Below are 9,066 nucleotides of genomic sequence, written 5' to 3' on the forward strand. Positions count from 1 at the left end.
GCTCAGGCGGTTGGAGCTCCATGCTCCTAACTCCGAATTCTGCCGGTTCGATTCCCACATGGGCCAGTCTGCTCTCAACTACAAGGTTGCCAGTTCAATTCCTCGAGTCCCAAGGGATGGTGGGCTCCACCCCCTGCAACTAAGATTGAACAGGGCACCTTGAGCTGAGCTGCCTCCCGGATGGCTCAGTTGGTTGGAGCGCATCCTCTCAACCACAAGGTTTCCAGTTCAATTCCTCGAGCCCTGCAACGGATGGTGGGCAGCACCCCCTGCAACTAGCAATGGCAACTGGACCCGAAGCTGAGCTGCGCCCTCCACAGTTAAGACTGAAAGGACAACAACTTGACTGGAGAAAAGTCCTGGAAGTACACACTGTTCCCCAATAAAGTCCTGTTCCCCTTCCCCAATAAAATCTTTAAAAAAACAAAAAAAAAACAAAAAAAAAACAAAAAAAAACAAAAAAACTTCATCCAGCGGAAGGCATTTTCAAGGCCCATATAACTCTTCCAGCTCAGAATCTGACAACCAACCCGACATTTCAACTTGTGAGCAGATTATAGTGTCTGGGCCCACCGGTGATAGTTTCTGCTGTGCTGGGTAATAGACTTGAAGATATCTCTTAAACAATAACAACAACAAAAAAATCATCTCCCATTACATGTAGTATGATTCCATTTAGAGAGAAAGAGAGAGAGATTGGGATTTGAGGAAATGCACAGCAAAGGCAGGAGACTATAAATAAGGAAGATGGGGTGGGATTGGGAGAGGGAATGAAAGACCCTTGACAATTTACTCTGAATTATTGTGTATTTTTCATTGTTTTTAACAATGAGTTTTATTGATGTATGCTTTTATAACTTTTAAAAGCAAGTTTTAAAAAGGTGCCTACACATTGTCCTGGCTGCCACTAGATGGTACTAGTGGCAGGACGGATGGATGGCCTTAAGCTTCTGAGCTCATCAGGGCACCTGCATGTGGGTCTAACTTCCTAACTTTACAGAGCACCACCAATTAATTGGCTAATTATGATTAGCATGTGTTCTCAGAGCTTAGGGCTCAAGGCCCCCAGAATTCCCTTTTATTCTCCTTAAGACAGTAAATACCGGATTTTCTATTAATACTTAATTTGTATCAAAACATTTTCAAGTAAAAAAAAATGTTCTTTCTGCATCAGTCTAAGTTGTACACAGTTTGGTTCACATATATTCAGATTTGTCTCAAGATCTCCACCTCACAATGATATTCCCAAATCAAATCTTCACCAGATGCATTAAAATAATTTAACTTTTCTCTGTGATGGTACCCTTCATCTGAGTTTCCCTAATTCGAAGACTAAGCTTTTCTTCCATCTACTTACCCTTAATTCTCTTGGACAGTCACATCTTCCATCACCTGAATTAATGTGGGCAGGAGACAGAAATGTTACCACTTATCCTCTTTCTACATCCCACAATAATGCAGCATTTGTGATTTCACTTCTGGGGGCTTTTCCCTTTTTAGGGGGGCTTATCTCTTCTATCATGGAGTAATCTGAACTAGCTAATGTGCTGTCCTTTGTTCTAAAACAATATTTCATTCCAAAACCAGGTGCCTGAGATTCCTAGTCTTGGAGTTAGCAAAACCTTGCAGGACTCAGTGAAATCACTCATGTACTCTCTCTGGGATACCAATGAGGCCAGCCTGGTACATGCAGAGCTGCTCAGTCCCAAAGGATGCAAAGCCAAGTGGTGTCTGCACTGGCTCTGGCTTGGCTAAGGCTCCACGTCACGATCCTCCCTGGACTTGACCTGATTCTTCACCTTCTTACTCCCTCTCCCCCACACATCCCTCCAGCAGGGGCATTGTGTTAAATCAGCCTTTGGATCAAACCCAAGAAGAAAATGACCAAGGTGACAGAGTTTTACTTGACATTCCCTACATTCCCTACGTGGCCCATTGAGTCACCCATAAATACCAGAGGGGAGAGTCAAAAACATCCCATGCCAAGGATGCTAGACATTAAATGGGTATTAGCCACTATCCATCATTAATAATAATAAAGACCACTGTTTATTTGAGCTCTTGCTGTTTGCCCAAGCCCGTCCTAAGCACTTTATGTATGGTATCTTATTTGATGTCCTCAAACACCCTGTAAAGTAGCAGGATTTCTCCCATTTTACAGATGAAAACAGAGACTTGGAAAGGTTCAAGAGACAGGCTCAAGTTTACCTATTTTCAAAATTTGTGTTCTTAATCCCGCCCTCGTCTGAAGACAGTTAAGGGCTCCCACTGTTCAGAAATCTGTTTACACCCTATTTAATAAATTACTGAGAACCTTACCCCTTCGTTCACTCTCCTTTCCAAAGGTGAGAAAAAAGGTCAAGGCAAGAAAGTGAATGTAAACTTATCCATGTGCTTTGTACTGACATTTAGGCTGAGTTACACATTTTTTAAAGGAAAGAACTATGCTTTCCAGTTACTTGTGGCCCCCTCTCAGCACCTCCCATCATGTCCCACCCAAAACACTTTCTGAATACTGTGTTCCTTCCGTGACCGGCTGACCCCTTGTTCACATGCGGGGACAAGAAGGTTAGTGATGGGATATACCTCAAGGTTTGTGAGTTTCTGTGGGTCAAGATTATTTTTACCACCTGTTCCCCTTACCATGAATCCTTGAAAATGAAATGTAAATTGGTTTCCATATTGAAATATTTTACATAATTTTTATATGGGTTTAATTTTATGATTTTACAAAAAATTAATTAACCGTGGTTGGTTGAAAGTAGTAAACAAGAATAAATCTACCACAAACTTCTCTTTTCTGGGAACTTGGAGCTGGAGCTTGTTTTCATGATATAATTAGGCAGGGCCTTCTGTGACTTAATTTAAAAGCCTGAATTATAATCACCTTTCTTTTTTTTTTTTTTTTAAACAGTTTTCTCCTCTACTACCCTGGGCTGAACCTGGCTTTGCTTTTCCAAATTCAATGATGTCAGGTCAGCAGGGAGTAAATTTGAGACTGTACTATTACCATCAGCTGTTAGCTGGGGAGATCTTTTCATCCCCAAGGTCTAAGTTCAATTCTAAAGGGCATGTTTTCTTTTCGACGTACGTGGTTATCCCTTATTAACAGGAATGGGTGTGATGCGTGAATATGCAGAAGACTCTATACCCATAAGATGTTCCCAAGCATAAGTTCTATGAGGTCAAAGTAAACACATTTTTACTCTTTGGTGCCATTCTCCTCCATGTTCAGATAAATGTTGATACCTGAATAATACTCTAAGTGATGAAATGCCAACACACGTGGCTTCTGCATATGTCATCTAAAGGATGTGGCTTTAAAAATGGGTTCTTTTCTGTTTAATTCTTGGCCTGGCAAACCAGTAACCCTATGAGGGACGCAAGGAGACATTTCTGAACAATTTTTTTTTCCTGCCCTGATGTTATACAACTTGTGTCAGTGAGCGAGATACACGTAGTATTGCATTAATGTCCTATTCTGAAATGTTTGCATCCTGGTCTACCTTCAGTTGATTTGATCAGTATCAGTGACTCTGATATTATCAAGTGAAAAACAGGCATTAAAAAAGAGCGACTGAAATATGAATAACAAACTGTTCAAGATGAGACAGACAGTTCCAGAGGGCTGGCTCCACTAGCCTAAGAGGCATGTGCCAAAGCCAAATAAGCCAAAATAAGAGGCAGCCTTGTTTGTATAGTACTTAATAGGCCCCAAAGGGAAAAGCAAAAGCTCAATAAAACAATCTTGCCTGATTTTCTTCTTAGGCTCTGTACTCTATTAGAAAGGTGTCTAAAATGTGATGGTTTTAAGAACATCAATTTGCCAAGGGCTCTTAAAATTTATGTTGACGGTTTTAATCTTGTTGTATGTATACTCATAGTTATCAACAGCAGCAGTGGCATTTAGCATGTACTTGAATTTAGTAATTTCTGCCTAGGAAGGGCTTTACTGACATTTGCAAATTCTTTGCCAGAAAAAAGAGTGGGAAATAATCTGCTTAAGAGTAATAACAAGATTGTTAATTTCTTCTAAAATTATTTTTAAGGACATAAATAACTCACCCCCTTCTTTGCGGGTATTAACCTACAAAACACAAAACATCAACTTGTGGTTATCTTTTCATGACTGTTGGCCTCAATTCCTGGCTCATAAGATAATGTAAAGCAGTTCAACTGGTTTTGTCTTGTTTGAGAGACCAAAATTAAAACTTCAGGAGTTATTTATTTTAACCCAGAAACAGGAAAGAAAGTGGTCTATCAGAAAGTCATAAAGACAGTTTTCCAAATGTGTGGACTTTTTTTTAACATAGTACCAATCTAAAATAGATATATATATATTTTAGAAATTATATATATATATATATTTTTTAAGATATTTTTCTTTCTTCTTTTTTTTTTTTAAAATGTCTTTCTCTAGTTGCAACTGGACGCTTTAGTTTTTATACTCATCTTTCAGCTACTGGCATGTCATAATCTACTCTAGGGAATGACTGCCTAAATTACTATATCCATAAATATTCTGGTGGAAAACACTCACACGGCTCATTTTCAAAAATACACTGCAGTACCTTGAAGCTAAAAATCTATCTCATAAGACCAAAGTCAATCCTATTTTTCTATATTATAGTCAGCAATTTCAAGGTGTTATTTTAAATATCACAACTCCAAAAGCATGACAGTAAAGGATTATATGGATGCTATAGAAACCAATATTGCAGTTTATTATGGAAAAATAAACAACTACCCAACGGTGGTGAATTCCATTTTTCATGCTACTGATAGTCAAACAGCCTCTAAGATAAGTGATTTTTTGGAAAATAAAATTTGGACAAATGTATATTATGCTGGCTCTTGACACATTCAATCTTTCTGTTTTTTAAAAATCATAAATCAGATCCCAGTTGTCAAATTTTTAGAGTTTGAAGAAGAAATAGCACTAGGTGTTTATTTATCAAATTTAACTAAACTGAAGTCATCACAGCTAGTTCTGGCTCATTCCTAGGATTCTTCTAATTACAAATTACTTTGTTGTATGAGTAAATGTGCTATATTAACTGAATGCTTTAAACAGCAAAGTTGTTTATATATTGTATTATCCATTATACAACCTTCTATACTAGTCACTGGCCAATAACTGGGAAGGATTTTAGCTAATAAGTGCTCTCTATACATGAAAGAGTTGGAATAGAGGAAGGGATTACAAAATAACCTCTGGATTACAAATTACAGTGATTGAGACAAAAATCTAAAAGTGAAACCACAATGAACAAGTAAATCACTTACTTGATAAGGGAAAAATCTTTTATTTTCCTTGTTGTGTTTAGGCTTCTTGGTTCTTAAATTCCATTTTTAATACATTTAGAGGAACAATTGAAAGCTTAGTAAGTAATTTAGATCTCAACGTTTGAAGTGTTTGTATTACCAACAAATAATTTGTGATTGTAGGTCCTGGAAACAAATGGCTAACGTTTTGGGAGTCTCAATAGGACACACAAACTACTCCACCACACACACACTGTTATCAAGCTAAAGAGAAGCAGAAATGTTTTTATACATGAGGAATGAGTCTCTTCTTAAGTTGTAAATACATAGGGCTCCGATTGCAACGTCCTGAGTTCCCTTTTCTGGCTAAGCAACTTCTTCCACATATCCCCAGGGTAAGTTACTTGGTCCCCTGGAATCTTCATCTGCCTGCCTGGTAAAGGGGAGGAGGTACAAAAATGCTTTCACCACAGGGGTGTTGGTAAAAATTAATTAGTATTTATAATGTGCTACATTAAGGTCCTCAGGTAATTCATAACTTAGAATAATATATGGCACTTGATCACTGTTTAAAGTTTTTAAAACAGCCCTTGGTTTTTCAACTCAGGCAAAAAAAAAAAAAACACAAAACAAATCTTTATACTTTCAACAGTAGGATTAAGTGTAGGAACATTTTGGCTTTCCTAGGAACAATTATTTTCCTGAGGTGAAAATATTAGCATTTTACAAAAGCTTATTTCCTCAGCTTTAGGCTGTGAATAGAGTAGCTTTCATTTATAGTTGATAAAAGCCAAAGGGAAAATGTTTTATAAAAGCCATTTTCATAGCTTATTCTGCCATTTTTGGAAGTGTTTTCAACTACTCATTACTTGAAGGGGAATTGGTTCATCTATTTTACACTTATTTAATTCTAGCACTTAAAACAAAAACCCTTTGGGGCAGCTAGATGGCTTGGTTGGTTAGATCGCAAGGTCTGAACAACAGGGTTGCTGGTTCCATTCCCACATGGGCCAGTGAGCTGCACCCTCCACCACTATGTTGAAGACAACAAGTTGCTGCTGAGCTTCCAGAGGGGCGGCTGGATGGCCAGCTGGTTAGAGAGCAAGCTCTCAACAACAAGGTTGCCGGTTCAATTCCCGCATGGGATGGTGGGCTGCACCCCTGCAACTAAGATTGAAAACGGCGACTGGACTTGGAGCTGGACTGTGCCCTCCACAACTAGATTGAAGGACAGTGACTTAGAGCTGATGGGCCCTGGAGAAACACACTTTTTCCCAATTAAAAAAAGAAAACAAAACAAAACAAAAAACCCTTTTACATCATTTGGTTGATGTCCAAATGTCATCAGGCCATTTTGCTGATGTCCCCTGCCTGCAATAATAGTATTGAGCACCTACTCTGCAAAGAAACATTCTCGTATTATAGACAAGGAAACCAAGCACGGCTCAGTGAGCTTAAGTAGTAGAGCAGAGAGTGAAGCCCACACCACTGGACTCCACAGTCCATTCTCTTTCTACCACCTCGAACAACCACTTCCAAGAAGTTATACCTAGAGCTGCTCTGCCCTGCACAGATAGGCATTTCTTCTCCTCTTGGTCCCTATCCTCTCCCTTAACTTAACAATTAAACTAAGATATTTTAATGAAACTTCAGTCCCATCCCCAGAGAGCTCAGGAGCACCCCCAAATCATCAGTTAAAAGTTATTTTGAAGGATAGGTAGTTTAAAATCACTTTAAAAGACGTATAATTTTTTTTTATTGAAGAAACAAAAGCTCCATGTATCTTTTAAAATTGAGTTAGTTCACTCAGTCTTAGTAATTTCTTATGCCAAATTAAAGTGCCTATTATCAGCACCTTTTAAACTTTGTATTAAAGTATAATATACATATAGAAATGAAGTATACTTAATATTTGAAATGTCTAAGATCCAACTTGCCTTCATCTTGGAATAAGACAAGATGCCATTTCACATCTCAGAGAAATATATATAAGTAATAATAAACTCTAATAATGTCTAACTTAGCTCATATATCTAACATTGCTTTGAAAAGTTAAGATCATTATTTAAATCAGGGTAAAGTATTGTTGGTAAAGTAATATTATAACTGTGATTATTATTTTAAATATTTTCTTATACATTTGGACAGCAGGCAAAGTAAGATAAAGGTAATAAAAAAATTACAGGCACCTTTCCAAACTATCACTATCTTCAAACAGTGATTAATAACCCATACGATATATGACTGTATAAAATTTTGTTTATACAATTTACCTCCACATAAATTACATAAATCATCTTTACGACCTATGATTGGAACGATATGGCCGTAAAGTCCCGAAGTACCTAAGAATATGAGTAGCAATTGAGAGAAGTCAGTCTTCAGTTGATATCCATCTTTGTTCTTTCATTTTGACTCATTCATTCTGTTTAACATTCACTGACAATTAAATGGATGGAGAGCACTTATCAAACAAACACCACTGTTCTACGCTGGTAAATATAAGATTCCCTAGTACGGAGGCTGGCTGATGCTGCTGAACGGGGAACACATTTATTGAAACATTACCAATGAGCATCAGTCTTTTATTGTAGTTGGTTGCTTTCCTCTTAACTCTAGACACTGGATCCACTCAGCCCTACCTTTCCCTCAGGTTGAAGGACATAGGCCACCAAATATCCTGCTCTACTGTGAGACTCAAAGAAAAACACCATAGCCGTCCCCCATACACCTTGAAAGATTGACTTGTACTTAATTTCTATTCTCAGTGTCTGTTGTGGCAGGTACAAGAGCTGAGCGGCCCTCTGGGTACGACATCTCAGGTGTGCAACTCCTTCCTGGTCTTGGGGCTCTAGCACCATTAGCAGTAAACACCCTGAGAAGGTCCCCTGAGGGCCTGAATTCAGCTTTGTCTGCCTGGTGAAAAACAATTCTTCTCCAATAATTCCCCTAGGATTTTCCCTGGGTAGTAGCATATAACACTAAACTGATCCAATTTGAAGAACCAGTCAGCTACAAGAGAAAGAAAACAATGTCCCTTAAACTTACTGACTGAGACCTCAGTAATTTGAGTTTAACTTGCTATATGAAGTTTACTCTGCTATACTCTGACAGCACTAAAACCTGGTTGTAAGATTTCAGGGAAAAAAATCATATTTTTAGAGAATATTGAATATACATACAGGTATTTAAAAGATCATAAAAACTTTCTAATCTAAGAGCTTTATTGAGAGTAGCTTAAGTTATTTATGAAATTTATTTTTGTTCAATAATATAATGACCTATTCAAATCATTTGACTTTCTAACTTCCTTTCTTTTTTGTTGAAATGTCCATACTGTCTCAGATCCAAAAAACAAATCTTATTTATATAGAAATATTCATAAAGTTCTTCATTTTATAAACATTATATGGTCCTAGAACTTAACCGAAAAAATAAAACAACCAATAAAAAAAGAGGTTATGGGCTGAAGGGTGGGGGAATTAAAATTGATCAATTGGTCATAGAGTACATTCTCCTGTCAAATCAGACAGAGGAATTCTAAGTCCGCAGATAAAAAACTATTCCGATTTCTTTTATAAATGTATGCTGATACATTAACAACTCCCACTGTGAGAAAGTGTTTTCAGGTATCTAAAATCAATGATAAAGAATGCGGGGCCATTATCGGCATAGAAACACTGTTCTTTTGGTACAGTATCTCAAAAACTAAATTCATAAAGCAACTAAAAATAAGTAAACAGAAAGTCTGTATGAACCTATTTCAAAGATGAAGTCTCTTGATTAACTCAAAAAGTATCA

This window comes from Rhinolophus ferrumequinum, chromosome 13 (genome assembly GCF_004115265.2).
Source record: "Rhinolophus ferrumequinum isolate MPI-CBG mRhiFer1 chromosome 13, mRhiFer1_v1.p, whole genome shotgun sequence".
NCBI classification, from domain to species: domain Eukaryota; kingdom Metazoa; phylum Chordata; class Mammalia; order Chiroptera; family Rhinolophidae; genus Rhinolophus; species Rhinolophus ferrumequinum.